Genomic DNA, 15,935 nt, shown 5'->3' on the forward strand with positions numbered 1-15,935 from the left:
GAGCCGGGAGCCGCAGGCAGACGGCCTTCCCATGCTGACGCGCCTGCGCTCGCCCTCACCCACCACCCAGAGCAGAGCTGCGCACCCAGACGCACGGGGGAGAGGAGAGCGGCCGTGGTCGGGCTGGACGCAGCCGCTGTGCCCACGGAGGAAGGAGGCCGGGCAGGGCTAATGGCGTCGCCCCGTCCAGCAGCCTCGGCCGCCATTAATTTGACCATATATACACACGCTAATCAGCTGTAACCGTGGCACCCAGCTCAATTCAAATTGATTTACTGAGCCTGGAAATGGATACAAATGTGATTAAAGGCTTTTTATTTTACATAGGTTCTCTATAAAATGATTTAAATCAATTGCCCGGCAGGCCCCACGCTATTACTGCACAGAGCTCGCTCTTATATTGATGGATACGAGCTCAGAGCTAGAGTCGGGGTGTCAGGACGCCTCCCGCCCGGCCCCGGGATCAGAGGCAGGGCAGCCTGGCACCTGCGGGCGCGGCGTGTGCCCCTCGCAGGGAGCTCCTGCCAGAGCTCAGGAGCGGGGCGGGCAGGGAGCCCTGCGTTGCCGCGGCAACAGCCTGCAGCCAGCTCCCAGCCGCTTGCCTCTTGCCCAGAGGCCCCTTCTGTCTCAGGGGGCCGGCCCTGAGCCCTGCGGGGCAGGTGTGCATTCTGCACCCCCGTGGACGCAGCCTGGGAAAGAAGCTTCCATGACTCCATCCGTTTCACCCGCGGCTCCTTTTCACAGATAAGGAAACTGAGGTCGAGGGGTGGCGCCGCTAAGCAGAGACTCGAGTGGCGCGTCGTGGCTGAGCTCCCAGCCACCCTGCCCTCCCACAGAGCCTCCTTGCCCCTTGCGAATGGGTCTCTGGCTGACAGAAAACACGAGGCGCTCCGGAAGCCCCGGCCCGTGGGGCGGCTCAGCGGGAGCCAGGGGCAGGGCCCAGCACCAGCGGCAGGTGGCCGCCAGCACCCCATCCTCTGTGTGCTCCCTGGGCTGCCAGTGGCTGCCAACACAGACTCCACGCTCAGGTTCTGGAGGCCACAGGTCTGCAGGGCGGGTGTCAGCGGCCGCAGGGGGCTCCTGCCCACCTCTCCGGGGCCTCGGGCATCCCCCCGCTACGGCCACCTGCCTCCATCCCTGCCTCGGCCTCTGCTCCCTGCGTGGGCCCCTCCTCGTATGGGGCCCAGACGCTGGCTGAGGGCTCACCCTGACTCCAGCCTGACCTGACTCGATCCCATCTGCAAAGACCCTTCTTCCAAATAGGTTGCGTTCTGACGTTCTGACGTTCTAGGTGGATGTCACTCTGGGGGAGACACGATTCACCCCAGTGCAGACAGGTCTGCGCCCCCAGCAAGGGGCCGTGGCTGGGATGGCTCCATCCTTTCCCCAAGCAGGAGGGCTCACGGCGGGTCTGTGGCACGCTCCTCTCCAGGAGGGTCGATGAGGCCCTGCTCGGAGCACCTGCAGAGACGGGCGGCCCCCTGGCCCCCGGGCGTCTGCAGCACTGGGACAGGCCGGCCGCACCCACCGCGGAGGGAGAGCAGGCCAGCGAGGTCCAGGTCCAGAGCCTCTCGTCCCACCCCACCCCCTGCCTCCCTCCCCTGCCCTCACCCCACCCCCAGCAGCCCAAGAGACAGTGGGGCAGGGCAGGCCTGGTTTCCATTGCAGGGCGGCTGGCCGCAGGCAGGGGTACAGGCAGCCGGGTACAAACCCAAAGGTGAGCTAATTAAAATTTAAATATCACTCTTCGGCTGCACGCGCCGCCTGTGGCTAGCGCCTACCCCGGGACAATACAGACTAGAACCTTCGCTGCCGCCAGAGTCCTAAGCGACCAACCCAGACTCACTTTTCCTTGTGCACTTTGTAACGTGGGACTTAAGCCCCCGCCCCCCAAACGTAGTAACTGAAAAATAAACACAGGGCAGCTGCTACCCCATCACACCAAGGCCCGCCCCGGGCGCACCTTGCTCCCGCCGGCCAGCCACACGTGCTGTGCAGGGCCCAGCCCGTCCCGACAAGAGGTCGCCTGCACCACCACCCTGCCGAGCCCCGACTTCTCCAGGCCTCACGAGCCTCCGCCGGAGTTCTCAAGCTCCGTGTTCTGGTTTCCACTCGACCGGCCCCTCAGCTCCCAGGCCTTGGAAGCTCCCACAGCACCCTGAACTGCCTCGCCCGGCGCACACCCCTCCGCACAGCTCCGGCGGGGCATGGGCCTGCTGTGCCGGGGAGGGCTGAGCCGCCGCTCTCTCAACTAGGACTGGGAGCCGGAGGCCAGGGCCCCGCGGCGCCACGGCGGGACGGCCCGAAGACGGGCAGGAAGCGGGTCTTTTCTCCCTGCACGCCTGGGCACGCATGGGCGCACACGGCAGGAGCTCAATAAACGGCGGAGGCAGGCGAGGCTCTGGGTAAAGGCTGCAGGAGGCCCTCCCACGCGCAAACAGTAGCTGCGGGCCGCCGGCGGGGACGGCCCAGCGGGACCAGGTCCTCGGGTCGGCCGCCGGCCCCTCCTCCGCACAGTAGGGCGGCCGGGCAGGGCCAAGGGGAGACTGAGGGAGGCCGCAGGCCGCTCGGGCTCCGCTCCCCGTCCCCTGCACCGCAGCGGTGAGGCCCGGTGAGCCGCCTACCCCGCCCGGGCCTCAGTTCCCACGGCCTCTCGGCCAGCGTCTTACGGCAGCTCCGGCACAGACCCACAGGGCTCGGGGCCGCCAGCTTCTCGACGCCCCGTCCGAGCTGGGCCGGGTCTGGGGCCCCCGGCGCTCGGGCCTGCAGGGCGGCCGCGAAATCCTGCCCGCCTGGGACGCGGCTCATCTCGGGCAGCCGCGGGAGGCTCAAGGCCTGTCGGCGCTGCCACTCAGGGCCCGGGGCCGAGCCCATTCGCAGGTGGCTCTGGGACCGCACGCTGGGTCCCTGGGGCGCCACCCTGCAGCGGAGGGCCCCTGCCTCTGCAGGCGAACACGGGGTGCCCAGCGGCTCTGGCGGTCGGCGCCCATCTACCCACGTCGCAGTGCCCTGGCACCTGCACCCAGCAGAGCGCTCGGGGCCAGAGGCGCCACGCCCCGGGCGGGGTGGGAAGGGAGGCCGAGGTCCTGGAGCACACGGCTGGGGGCTCTGGGGGCCCCAGCGCGTCCGCACACGGGGCAGAAGGAAGTGGACACGAGGGCAGGCGGGCGAGGGCCTGTGAACCTGTGCCGGCGGCCACCCGGGGCCCGGAAGCCCCCCCACGGCACAGTCGCGCCGGCCTAGTCTTCGGGGTCCGGCCAGGAGAAAGCGTGCCCCCTTGCATGGGGATGCCGACACTCTGGGGGCGTGCTCAGGCGAGGCGGCCCTGTCCCGGCCCCGGGGGGCGCTGTGAAAGGGGCTGTTCTCCTCAGTGGGTCCGGAGGGCCACAGCAGCTCCCGGGACCCCCACTCCCGGGCCCCGCGGGGTCAGGTGGGCAGGCCGGGGTGGGGCCCGGGGGGCAGCGCCCGCCCGCCTGCCGTCCCCAGGGAGGGTGGCACCAGGCCCCCAATTACAGGAACAATTAGGGTACACTGATGCACAGCCAGCCGCCGCGGCGCCACCTCGAGAGTGACAAGCCGCCCCGGCGGGCTGCGTGCCGGCTTTAATCCCGGGAAGGCTCTCGAGTGTTAATGGTGCAAGCAGGCTCATTAGCTGTAATCCATCTGTCCTTAATGCGGCGGTGGCGGTGCGGATGGCGGTGCGGGTCTCGGGGGAAGGAGGGCGGGTGGGCTGGCTGTCTGGAGGGCGCCTCGCTCCCCTCTCCCTGATCCGCAGACTGAAACGGAGGCGGTGACAGTGCCGGGAGGGCGGAGGGCGGAGCCCCCGTGTCCCGCTGCAGTCAGCTGTGCAAAAGCCGGGCCTGGGGCGGCCGCTCACCCTCTCTGGGAAGGCGCGAAGCCTGCAGTGGACGCCCCCAGCATGAGGGGGGAAGGTGGCCCGGTGCTTTCTCTGGCGCGGGCTGTGTGGCGACAGGCACCTCCCCGCCCCGCCCCGGGAGCGGGCACGTGGCTTTCTGACGGCCGTACAGCCTGCACCTGCCTTTGTCTGGGGTGGCGGAAGTGACCCTCCCACGCCACCCAGGCAGCGGGTGCCCTACGGGATGGGGGAGGGCAGCGTGCGTCCCCAGGGCCAGCCAGATGCTGAGGGACCGAGGTGGGCTGTGCACTGAGTCACGGGCGTCCTGGGGCATGGAGCAGGTGCGGGCAGCTGACCCCAGGGTGTGGCGGGGACCCGTGCACCGGCATGGCAGGGAGACCAAGCCTGGCAGGGCTGCCACCCGCAAGAGCCACAGGAAGGGCAGCTCGGCTGCGGCAGGGAGGGCGGAGGCCGGAGGCCCGGGGCCGCTGGGCGCAGCCCCAGCCCTGCTGGGCGACTCTGGGGCGGTTACCCCGCCTCCCTTCCCCCTGAGGGCCTGCGCGCAGGGCCCCCCTCCCCGGGGGCACGGGGCCGTGCCAGGAGAGCCCCACGCGGGCCCAGGAAGGCCCCGCCCCTGCGGTGCGAGGGCTGCTTGGCTGGGCACACGGTGCGTGTTGCCCGGGGACTGCACCTCCAACCAGCGGCTGCTTTGTTCTGGGAGGATAATTCACATCCACTAATCCTTAAAGAGTAATTTTATGCACAGAAGGAAGCTGTCCATCACCGGCAGAAAGAAAGTGGGGCGCCCCACCCCAAGTCCTCCAGGTCCCGTTGGTGCTGAGCCCATGCTGGGGTCCTTCACCGGGGCTTGGCGGGGCCGGGGAGGGTGCCGTCCACCCACGCCCTCCTGGCCGCGCCGTGGGGGGGGTGGGGCCGGCAAAGCGTAGCCCGGGTTTACTGAAGGACACGCTGGCAAGGGACACGAGACCGTCTCCAGCCCAGAGAGGGGCCGCCACCCTCCGTAGCCCCTTGGAGGTCCGTGGGTGAGACCCCACCACCCCCGGAGGGCCTGGGATCAACAGCAGGAAGTACTTTCCAGGCTCTGCCTCGGTCTCCCACTCTGGAACGTGGGAAACCAATCCACCCCTCTGGTGACTGGGGGTTCAACGGGCATGGGCTGGGCAGCCCCCGGGCTGCAGGGCCAGGGCGGTCGGCAGCTCAGAGTGCAGCCGGTGGGGCGGGAGCTGGTCACACCCAGGGCTTCTGTCTCCCCGAAGCCCTTCAATTATTCAGACCATAACCGCACCCTTATTTAAAGTCTAGGCTTGCGTCCCTGCACCCGCCAGCGCGTACCAGAGCCTGCTGGTAGATTTACCCGGGGACGGGCTCCCTCTCGCAGTCAGTTAATTAAGCAGACACTTTCGCCAGCAGGTTCTCAGGTTGCGGCCGGGAGGCCCACAGGTCTCGGCCTGCCGCCGCTGGGACACTGGACGCCGCCAGGCCTGTGGGGGGGCGGGGCAGCGGCCAGCCAGGCGCTGGAGGGGAGAGAAGGAGCACAGAAACAGGGTGCACACGCACCTACTGTGCGCTCCCCGGGAAGCACGCACCAGCCGGAAGGCCAACCCCGAGGACCCCAATTTACAGATGGGGAGACTGAGGCACAGAGACCGGGATGGGCCCTTTGAGGTTCGAGGCCAGGCGGGATCTCCCTTGCGCTCCCGCTCCTTCCCCGTCTGTTCTCGCGCAGACCCTCCGCTCGTAACACACGTTCGGTTTCCTGTGAGCCCCACGGGTAAGAGCCACTAGCACTGCGCTTTAGGGGGAAAGGGCTGAGGGACACGCTGAGGGACACGCGTGGTCAGACAGGCGGGGCCGGGCCTGCCGCTGCCCTCTGGGCGCTCCCCTGTGCCTGGCCCCCTCCTGGCGTGCACCCACCCTCCCGCCTGGCCCCCCAGGCCCCGCCGAGGCCGCGATCGGCTCCACGCGTTCTCCCATCACCTGCTCTCGTGTCTGGCGGCGGGGACGGCGGCCAGCCTGGGGCCACGTCACGGCTTCTGTGGCCACCCGGCGGGCGAAGGTTGTCAGCAACCACGACCCCGTCGCTCTGTGAGCACGTGACAGTGGCTCGGGCAGGGGCAGGGGCCGAGCGGACTGAGCCACAGGGCCCCGAGGCCAAGGGCCCCACAGGGGTCCTCCACGGGTGGCCAAGGATGTGGGAGCCGGGCGGAGGGCCGGATTGGGCCCCGCCACCTCCCCCCTGTTCACTGAAGGCGAGTCCCATAGGAACGGGCTGGGCCTTCTCTGGAAAATGGGGACGATAAGAGCGTCTCCTTATTCAGGTCTTGGTGAGAATAACATGAGCCAGTGCAGAGTAAGCGCCCCAAGCAGGCACGGACTGTCTGAGACGCCCCAGAACCCCAAAACCCCCTGCCAACGCCCTGGTCAGAAAGAGCAGTCCGTGCACAAGGGACTAACTTCAATGCCCTTACTGGGTGCCCTCCTCATCCACCTGGAAAACTCCTACGCAGTCCTCAGAACCCACCACCGAGTCACCCGCTGCCATCTCTGCACCTGAGACACCACTGCCCCGTCAGAAGCACCCACGTGAGCCGGACGCTGCACGAAGGACTTCAGTTGCTCCAGATCTCAAACGGAGCCGCCACTGATCTCCAGGCTGCGGGTGAAGAAACGGAGGCAGACGCGCAGGCCAAAGCCACGTGGCTGGCCCAGCTCGGGGCTCGGACGTGGGCCTGGGAGTCTGGCTCCAACCTCGGCGAGGGAGAAGCTGGGGTCAGAGTTGGCTGGGACTGGAGGAGCTGGAGGCAGAAGCCCCAGGCCTGGGGAGGGAGCAAGGACAAGCCAAAACATAAAGCTGAAATCTGAGCAGAGGCCACGCTGTCCCCGGAGGGCGAGAGGCCCGGGTGTCCGCACGCGCTGCTCCGGCCCAGCGCTGGGCGATGATTATCGGGGGCGAGGAAGGTGGGGTGGAGAGCCGGGGCCTCCAGCTGAAACCGCAGGGAGGGTGCTGGAGTGTCAGACCGGAGGCCCCTGGGCGCCCTGACCGTGCCAGTCACCCAATCTGGTCCCCACTCTGCCCGGAAGACTCGGCTGCCCACACTGCCAACGCACCTGCCGTGAACATGACACCTATGGGGTGGGCCTGGCTCTGCCCCGGGAGGCAACTGGACACCAGTGCAGCGGCCGCTGAGCTGCTGGGCGGCCGGGGCGCCAGGGCTCCCTCCGGGAAGAAGGCGCCTACTGTGACCGCCTGAGAAGACGGCCCAGGCCGGGTCCATGGGGCGACTCCGGGACCAGGAGCAGGCGAGGGCTGGGGGAGGCTGGCGGCTCCCGTGGTACCAGCACACGGCCGGTGAGAACCTGGAGGCCCCGCACCTGCTTAGCCCGGGGGCCCAGGCGTCTCCGTCCCACCCCGGCCTCCTTCCCCAGCGGAATAATGTCAGGGTTCCCTCTGGCTCTGGCCCTACGCTGTGGGCCTCGGCTCTGGAAGAACAGTGCCTGAAGTTCTGGGAGGAGGGAACAGATCACTACCCCGAGCCCCATGTGAGCAGTCTGGGCCTCAGTTTCCCCATGGAGCCAGAGCTGTCCAGGCCTCTGTGGAAGGGCTGAGGGCGCTGCGGGCCCACAGGGACGGTCCCCCCACCACCAGGGCAGTGTCCATGGCTGCCCTGCACCCCCGTCCACCGAGGTCTGCCAAGCAGGGGCCGGCGGACCCCTCGGGGTGCTGAGAGCCGAGCACAGACGCCGGCACAGGGGCTCCCCTGAGTTCTCAGCAGCGACGCTCCCCATCACCAAATGGCGGAGACCACCCAGACGCGCACCCACAGAGGGACAGACAGACAGGTCACAGCCCCGCCACCGCCCTGGCGACACAGCCCCCGTGAGGGCAGGCAGGCGCCCAGGACGCGCCAGCCAGGGGGACGCGGCGGGAGGGTGCGGCGGCCGGACGCGCAGGCGTGGGCAGGGCGCGGGTGCTGACCGGTGCATGGACAGCGGGTATTGGTTTCTTTTGTGGGTACAGAATGTTGATGAAATTGTGGATTTTCCACCCTGAAAAACCACTGAATCGCCCACTTAAAGACAGCGAATTTCTTAAACATGCAAAATGAAAGCAAACGAAACAGGACCAAGTCCAAGCTTGTGAACCTCAGCCCTGGCCACTAGAGTTCCGGCCACGGCGGCGGGGGCCCCTGCAGGCTGGACGCGGCCACACCTGGCGCGTCTCCCTGCCCGTGTCCCCACTGTGGCCGCGACCGCGCAGCTCAGGAAAACCTGCGGCGCTGTGCGGCGGCCAAGTGGCTCGGGGGCGCGTCGCCCTGGGGCGGTCTTGGAGGGCTGCGGTCCCCCCGCCTGGGGTGGGGCACAGCTCACGGGCAGGCGGCACGTGGCGTGAAGGCCCCCACAGCTCTCGCTTGGCTAGAGTCAGGAGGCCCCGAGAAGCTCGTCGTTGAGCAGTGCCAGACCCTGGCCACGGCTCCAGAGCCCAGGTCAGCCCTAGAGCTTGGCCTGGCGCAGCCACCCGAGTGCAGAGGGAGGGGGCGGGGAGCGAGCGACCCGCAGGGACAGCTGGGGGCAGCGTGACTGTAGGACCGAAAGGGGGTGGGCGAGGCCAGGCCCGGAAGCACCGCCCGCCGTGAGGCTGCTTGCCTGGGGTGACAGGCGTCCCCGCCCCATCCTGCGCCCTAACACTGACGTGAGCCTGCCAGGCCCTGAGCCCGCGGGGCTGCGGGCACAGACGCCATCCCAGCTTCGCAGGTCTCGGCCACGCCTGTTAGCAGCAGGCAGGGAGGCACCAGGGGGCCCGTCAGCCGCAGCACGCGACTCCCGGAACACCCAGCCGGCTCAGCAGCTCCTCCATGCCACCCAGGCCTTCAGGGAGTGCATCACGTTCCCAGGGGCCTCACAGGCAGGGCGGTGAGCAAATCCCGCGGGCTCCCCCCTCCTCCTTCGGCCCAGCTGGAGCAACCTGGCGCACCGCTGGGCACGACAGTCCCTGGCACCCACACCTCAGGGGCCATGCTGCCGGCCGGCCGGGCAGCCGGGCCCACTAGGTCCTGAATTGGCCGGACAGGACAGACAGGACCAGGGTGCGTGCAGGAAAACGGCTTCTGAAGGCCGGGCTGGCGCTGGTAGAACAATCACGGCTCCGAGTAATTACGGGATCCGGGGTAGAATTCTGTCCAGCGCAGCTTGGCCCCGTGCCCTGGCCTGCAGCTTCAGCGCACTGCTCTGCACCCGGGGGCGGCTGGGGTTCAGCCCCCACGAGGCGGACGTGGCCGGACGTGGCCAGACTCGCCCCCGGGGGCGAGGGGCCCCGCAGCCAGCTGCAGGCCTGCCTGTGCCGGCTTGGGAGGCTCCAGGCCGATTCGGGATTTCTCAGCACTCGTGTCTGCCAGCCGCTCTGCCTGGAACCCCGAGACCGGTCCCGGGTGAGGGGAGGGGCACAGCTGGGTGGGCCGGAGACAGAGAAGGTGGAACCCGTCCCTGGAAGAGGGTGGGCGGCCGAGTGGGGCGGATGAGTCCATCGGGAATGTTATCACAAGTCACAGTTTGCAGTCCCTGGGCCGCGTGATCCGTGGCATGGGGGACACGGGCCCCTGGCTGAGGGTAAAAAGGGGGGTGGTGGGGAGGGGGGCTGGGCAGCGGAGGCCACTGCAGATGACCGGGCACTCAGAGGCGGAGGCCCCGGCCAGCGGGGCGTCTGTCAGCGCCGCGGGGAAGAGGACTGAGGCGCGCTTGAGTCACTTACTCTGGAAACGGGTGCAGGACTTCACGGCATCCTGCTCCCCAGACTCTGGGGGGTCCTGGAGGCTCAGTTTCCAGGCAGAGGGCAACTTGGGGGGGGGGCTGGGGCACTGGGAAGGGAGAGGCAGGAGCGGGGAGGGGGCGGAGGGAGGAGGGAGGCGGCGAGGAAGGGTCACGGGCGGCCGCAGCCATGATCTCCCCGCCAGGGTTAAGCCATCAGCATGAGGCGCTCAGGTTTAATTGTGGGAAATGCTACAGAGAAATGAAATGTGACTCCCTGCCCGGCTGGCACGGCCCCTCCGGCGTCCCTGCCGCCCGGGGGTCCCCCACCCGCCTCCTCTCTGCACCTCCAGCTGTTCTGCTCCTGCGCCCAGGAACAGCTGCCACGGCGGTGGGGTTGGGCGGGCAGCGGAGGGAGGCGGCGGCTGGGTGGGCGGCCGGGAAGGGACAGACCGTCAGAAAGCCATCAGCGGAGCGCGGCCCGACATGCTGCCTGCCCCTGAGAAGGGCCCAGACCACCACCTTCTGGCCCCTGCGGCCCTCGGCCTCAAGCCTGGACGCCTGCAATGCCCTGCGGCCCTGCCCCGTGCTCCGCCTCGCTGCGGCCCGGAGGGCCCAAGAGAAACGAGGTCAGCTCAGGTCCCTGCTGTGCCCCGAGCCTCCCAGGCCCCCGCTGCTCCCCGTGACAGCCACCTTGCACAGCCCCGCCCCTCCTCTCCTCCACACTAGTCTGTTTCTTGCTCCCCCAGATGTCAGCGTAGCCGGCTCTGGCGTCAGGCAATTCTCAGAGGTCCTCCCTAACCGTCTAAGGGGGCCTGAAGGGGGGCCCCCAAGATATGCCCACACCCTAAGCCCTGGGCCCTGTGAATGTGACCTCCCTTGGGAAAGGGACTCTGGGACATAAACAGGATCGTGAAGGAGGCCATGCTGGGTGTCGGGGTGAGCCCTACGCAGAGCTGAGAATCCGACAGTGGAGACAGAGGCGGCAGCCGTGGGCAGAGGGTGCGGAGGGGCGGCCACGGGCCTGCCGGAGCCCTGCGACACCTGCTCGTGAACTTCCGGCCTCCAGCACCAGGCCGGCACCGGGGAGGCTCACATGCGCGCCTTAAGCTGGCGGATCCCCCCTGGGGCCGTCCTGGCTCTCTCAGGACAGTGACCCCTCCGGAGGCCACCGGCCATTCTTGGTCACTGGAGGGCTGTTCCTGGCATCTGGGGGCAGGCCCAGATGCTGCCTGACACCCCATCCCGGGCCCAGGACCCCCATCACCCTCCCGCACATCTGACAGGAAAGGATCGGCCCAGTGTGAGCAGCGTCCAGGACCTTCAGATGTGACCAGTCCCTCCCATCTCCAGTGACTCAGGGCCGCGTCTTACCCCCGAGCGGCCCAATCCCGGGGTTGAGTAAACGGGAGCTGCGCCCCGTCCTGAGTGCGGCCGGAGGCTGCAGCAGGCCCGCTCCCAGGCCGGCGCTGACCTGCGGCCACAGAGCCACCGGCTCGGACACAGCCGGGCACCTCCGGCCCAGAGCGCCGGGAAGCCCGCTCCTCGGGAAGCAGGGGCGTCCACGAGGTGAGTGGGCCAGGCTGGGCGCGCACAGAGGGCACCAGGTGCTGGCTGCCAGCGGGAGCCCGAGACTGCCTCTCCCAGCCCGCAGCCCCTCTCCCCGGCCTCAAGCTTCAGTGGCTCATGTGTCTGCCAGATGGCAGCGCGCTATGTGTCAAGAGATAATCGCTATTAAAAATTCACTGGGTTTTATTTTATCTTTTTATTTTTTTAGGTTCCGTTTGGGCTCTCTGCTTCCTCCTCAAAAAGCCACCAAAGCGAGGTCCGTGACACTCTTTTCATTGTCTCTAATTAAAAGAAACACTGGCGGGGTCACAGAGTTCCTCCCATCTGGTGGATGGGGGAGCAGGAGCTGGCTCTCCCCGAACCCCCCGGAGCAGCATGGCACAGTCCCATCCTGGGGGCACCCCCACTGTCCTTGCACACCCCAGAGGCTCTGAGACTCCATGGGACTGCAGGGATCCCAGTTCGTGGGGTGCAGGTCACCATTATTGTGACTCAGCATCCCAGCAAGAGACGCTAGGGAAAAACCCACAGGTGGGGTGTCCCTAGCCCCGGAGGCCAAGGAGGCAGTGGCACCCGGGGGCGACACTCAGGCCCGCTCCACCCTGGCTGCCCGGCCTCAGTGTCCACATCTGCCCGCCCAGCTGGCCCACAGGCGCGATCAGCAGAGACAGCCACAGCCTCGGGCTCCGGCGCGTGTCGGGCGCAGGGCATGACGGGTCGGGGGCAGGACGGAAGATGTGGCCTCTACTCATTCCCATATCTTCTGGGGGCCGGCACACGGCGGTGGTCAGACAGGGCCAAGAGGGTGGGAGGTGATACAGCTAAGCCCAGACGGGGTTCCTCCTGAGGGGCCCCAGCTCCCACACACCAGGCCTCACTCCCAGGGCGTCCACCGGGGTCTGGGGCAGAGGGCATGGTGGCTTCTCAGGCCGGGGTGGGCCCCAGCCAGCAAGCCTCCACCCCCCGCCTGTCACAGGCCGTGGCAAGGCTGGGCCCGGGCAGGGGAGGGTCCTCTCCACCACCCCGCTCCAGGTGGCCTGACCTGCTCAGTCAGGAACTGGCCAGGAGGCTCCTGGGGCCAGAGCTGGACCCGTTTCACTCGGACCGCCTTCCTGCCCTACGCTTGCTTCTCCCGTCTTCACGGGAGACCAGAGAGGGAACCTCCTGCCCTTTCCAGGCCCTGGAGTGCCAGGCTTCCTTGGCTGGTGGCCACGTCCCTCCAACCTTCTCCCGAGTGGCTGCTCTCACATGGCCAGGCGCGCACACATGTGTGTGTGTGCGTGCGTGCATGCATGTGTGTGTTTTCTCTTATAGGGACCCATCACTGGATTTAGGGTCCACCCTAGTCCAGGTGGATTCCATCTTCAGATCCTCAACTAGCTGCACATTTCCAGATAATGTCCCATTCCATGGTTCCGGGTGGCGTGAATTTGGGGGACACCCACCCCAGTACAGATGATCTATGTTGTCACAGCACACAAATACTAGCAGGACCCCATTTCCCTCCAAAGTTCAGACTCAGAGGCCAGCAGATGGGAAAGACATCCTTTCACTGGCTTGTCTCTGGGAGGCCAGGCCAGAGCCCAGAGCAGAGGTGCATGGGCCGCCCCACCCAGGGCCGCAGGTCAGGCTGGGAGGCCCTGCCCCAGCCTGAGGCCCTCCCAGAGGAACCCAGCATAGGTGCAGTGAGTCCTCCCACAGGTTAGGGTCCTTCCACAGGCCGTGCTCACCCCTAGGCTGAGTCCTCTCACGGGTGAGTCCTCCCACAAGCTCCAGGCTCCACTCACAACCTCAGGGTCCTCCCACAGGCCCCAAAGTCCCCCCCACAGGCCTGCAGCTTCCTGCAGAAACAGGGCCCAGGAGACGCCGTCCAACCCCTGCCCATGGGATTGCCTGAGAAGGCCCAAGAAGTGAAGGGCCTTGCCCAGATCACACACTTGGCTCTGGGTTCTTCCTGGGTGCTTCCATGCAGCACCCCCATTCTTGTGGTTCAAGGGTCCCAGAGCCACGTGCATCAAGCCCCAGTGGGGAGGGCCCAGCCAGGAGGACTCTGATCAGGTTAGCCTGCCAGTCACCGCACTTGGCAAGAAAGATGGGAAGGAGGTGCGAAAGGTCAAGGGTCACTCCCAAGACAAAACCTCAAGGATGAGGGGACCCGAATGGGGAGCAGCAGGCCGGGACCCCAGGCCCTCTCACCCTGTTTCCCAGCTCTCCTTGGCCTGCACCCCCCTCCACGCTCTCAATGCTGAGGAGAACCAAGGTGTGCTCTGTTCTCCCATGTCTTAGCATGTTTTGGGGAGTGACTGCTTGGTCCATGGAAGTAGATCAGGTTTTGAAGGATCACACACTCGGCCTCTTTCCATCTGCAGGTGAGGTGTGTCCCTGCCCTGCCCGTGGGCTGCGGCCCGAGGCAGCTTTGGAGAAGGGCACCAGCGAAGGGCCGCGGCGTGGCCGCTGAGGGGGGCCAGGAGAGGTGCGGGTGGGGGAGGCCCAACGGCCCCCTCTGGCTGCAACTGCAAGAGACCAGGAGTGAGAACTGCTGCTGCACCCCCAGATTTGTGAGCAAACTGCTACGAGGACTTAGTGGTTTGGTATGCAGCCAGAGCCACCAAGCAAGACCAGTGCCATTACCAGTTCCCTGGTTAAGAATAAGGAAACAGGCACAGAGAGGTTACCGGAGCTGCCCAAAGACACGGAGAGGCAGCGCCCGCTGCGAGCCCAAGCACAGCGCCCCACTGCGGACTGCGGACGCCTGCTGGACTCCAGCGCCCCGAGTGCAGGGTCTACAGTACCTGGCTGCCGGCACCCCAACAATTACAATTACACCGCCTGATCCCCCTTCTCAGCTGCCTTCCTGACTAAGGTCTCGAGACACGTTTTTTTTACTAAATGAAGCAAAACTCACTTGCAAACCTGGAAGCTGCCGGCCTGGCCTCCTCATTGGCAGAGGCACAAGGGACGCCCCTCCGCGGCCTCCCCACCACCGAGCCACTCTGGCAGAGGTCTCACCTTGGCCTTGCAAACACATACACACCTCTTGTGCCCGCTGGCCCCAGGCCAGTCGAGTTGGCAACCAGTGCCCACCACCAGGGTCCCCCGAGGCCTGGGACTCCTGGGGGAAGCCTGGTCTGGGCGCCTCAACCGTGAGAGAGGTCGCAAAGGGCTTCGAGCAGCCTCACCTCCAACACCACGTCAGCGCCTGGCCCTGTAGAATGGCAGGCAGCGGGGCACCCCGACCTGGCTTCGGGGGCCTCCCACCCTTTGTCCCTTGACAGCGAAGCCAGCACGCACCTCCCTGACCCTCTAGTTGAGCACTGGAACAAACTGAGGTCCTTCCAGCTCCAAGGAGCGGGAATGTCACCCCCCCACACACACACAGGCTGCCTGTCCCATCATCCTGTTCACCCAGGGAGACTGCGGTTCTGGCCAAGGTCACACAGTGGTTGGGGCCCTTCTGGGCCTGTCCAGGTCCCAGGGCGGGCGTCTCCAGTCGCCTCTCCCCAGGCCCTGCCAGCTCCAGGAGGAAGGGGGTCAGGAGTGGGGTGATGATCAAGCACCCAGATAAGAGTTTTGCAGGTGCATTTAGCTGAGAGGGAAAAAGCCTCCCCTTTTCTCTAAGCTACTGCACCGCACCCCAGCTCCCCAGGAGAACATTGAAAACGCCTAAGCCAACATCTGATGGACGGAGACTTGTTTTAAGCTCTTTGTACCCCCTGGACTATAATCAACTGCTCACGGCCTCTCCGCGAGCCACTCTCCCCTGAGTGTTCAAAGGAAAAAGCTTTCAAAGCTGCAGCTCAAATAGGCAGAGGGAGGCACATGCACAGAGACGACCTGACAGGAGGTGGGGGGCCTGGCGGGAGGTTGGGGTCTGTCTGAAGGGGGCAGGGGAAAGCCCAGAGGGCAGGGGGACAGCGCTCTCCTCTCCCCAGGCCGGCCTTGCACAGGCGGGGAGACAGGCGGCCGCCCCTCTCAGTCCAGGTGACCCGGCCACTGTCCTCGGCCGCCTCCCTCCCGGGGGGGCTTGACGCCCACGGCCACCTTCACAGCCCAGGTGGCAACCGTGCCCCTGAGCCTCATGGTCCCAGCGCCTCCCCATGGCCCTCGGGCCTGCCCTAGGCGGCTGCCCTCTCTCAGTCCTGGAGCCAGCACCACCGGGAGATAGGTGGGGAGGGCCCTCTCCCAGGCTGGAGGCTGGAGGCTGCTGGCCCAGGGGGGCAGGCCAGTTGTGATGACACAGCTTAAGCCGCACCCCACCGGCAGGCAGGGAGGGAGAAGAGAGGCCCCCCCTGTCATATTTTGGCCTCCTGGCCCCAGTTCCCTGATCTCCTGCTGGAGGGGGCCTGGTCCAGACTGACACCCCACCCCAGGGCGCTAACTGGCAACTGCGCCGTGCGGGCGGGCATCCAGTCTGGGCAAAATCTGAAGGTGATTCTCCACGCTTCTCACTCTGCTGTGCAAAGGCCCGGCCAGGCAGCTGGGCAGATGGGCTTTCTGCTTAAAAAACAAATCCATTGGCTTCTCTCCGGAGCTGATTGGCGGAGGCGGCGGCGCTGCGGGGGGCCGGTGTGACCTGGAGGTAATCCGGTCGCGGCCAGGCTGGGTGGGCGGCGCCGCCAACTTCCACCCTCGCCCTCCCCTCTCCCGCGCCGGCTGCACTTACTGAGGCTCTGGAGCAGGGACGACCAGGTCTTCATGCCGAGCAGGCTGTGGCGCCCCTCCAGGCGGGCCTGGGCCGAGAGGGGCT

The sequence above is a fragment of the Condylura cristata genome, unplaced genomic scaffold (assembly GCF_000260355.1).
Source record: "Condylura cristata isolate star-nosed mole 26May11 unplaced genomic scaffold, ConCri1.0 scaffold00039, whole genome shotgun sequence".
In the NCBI taxonomy this organism is placed as follows: Eukaryota; Metazoa; Chordata; class Mammalia; order Eulipotyphla; family Talpidae; genus Condylura; species Condylura cristata.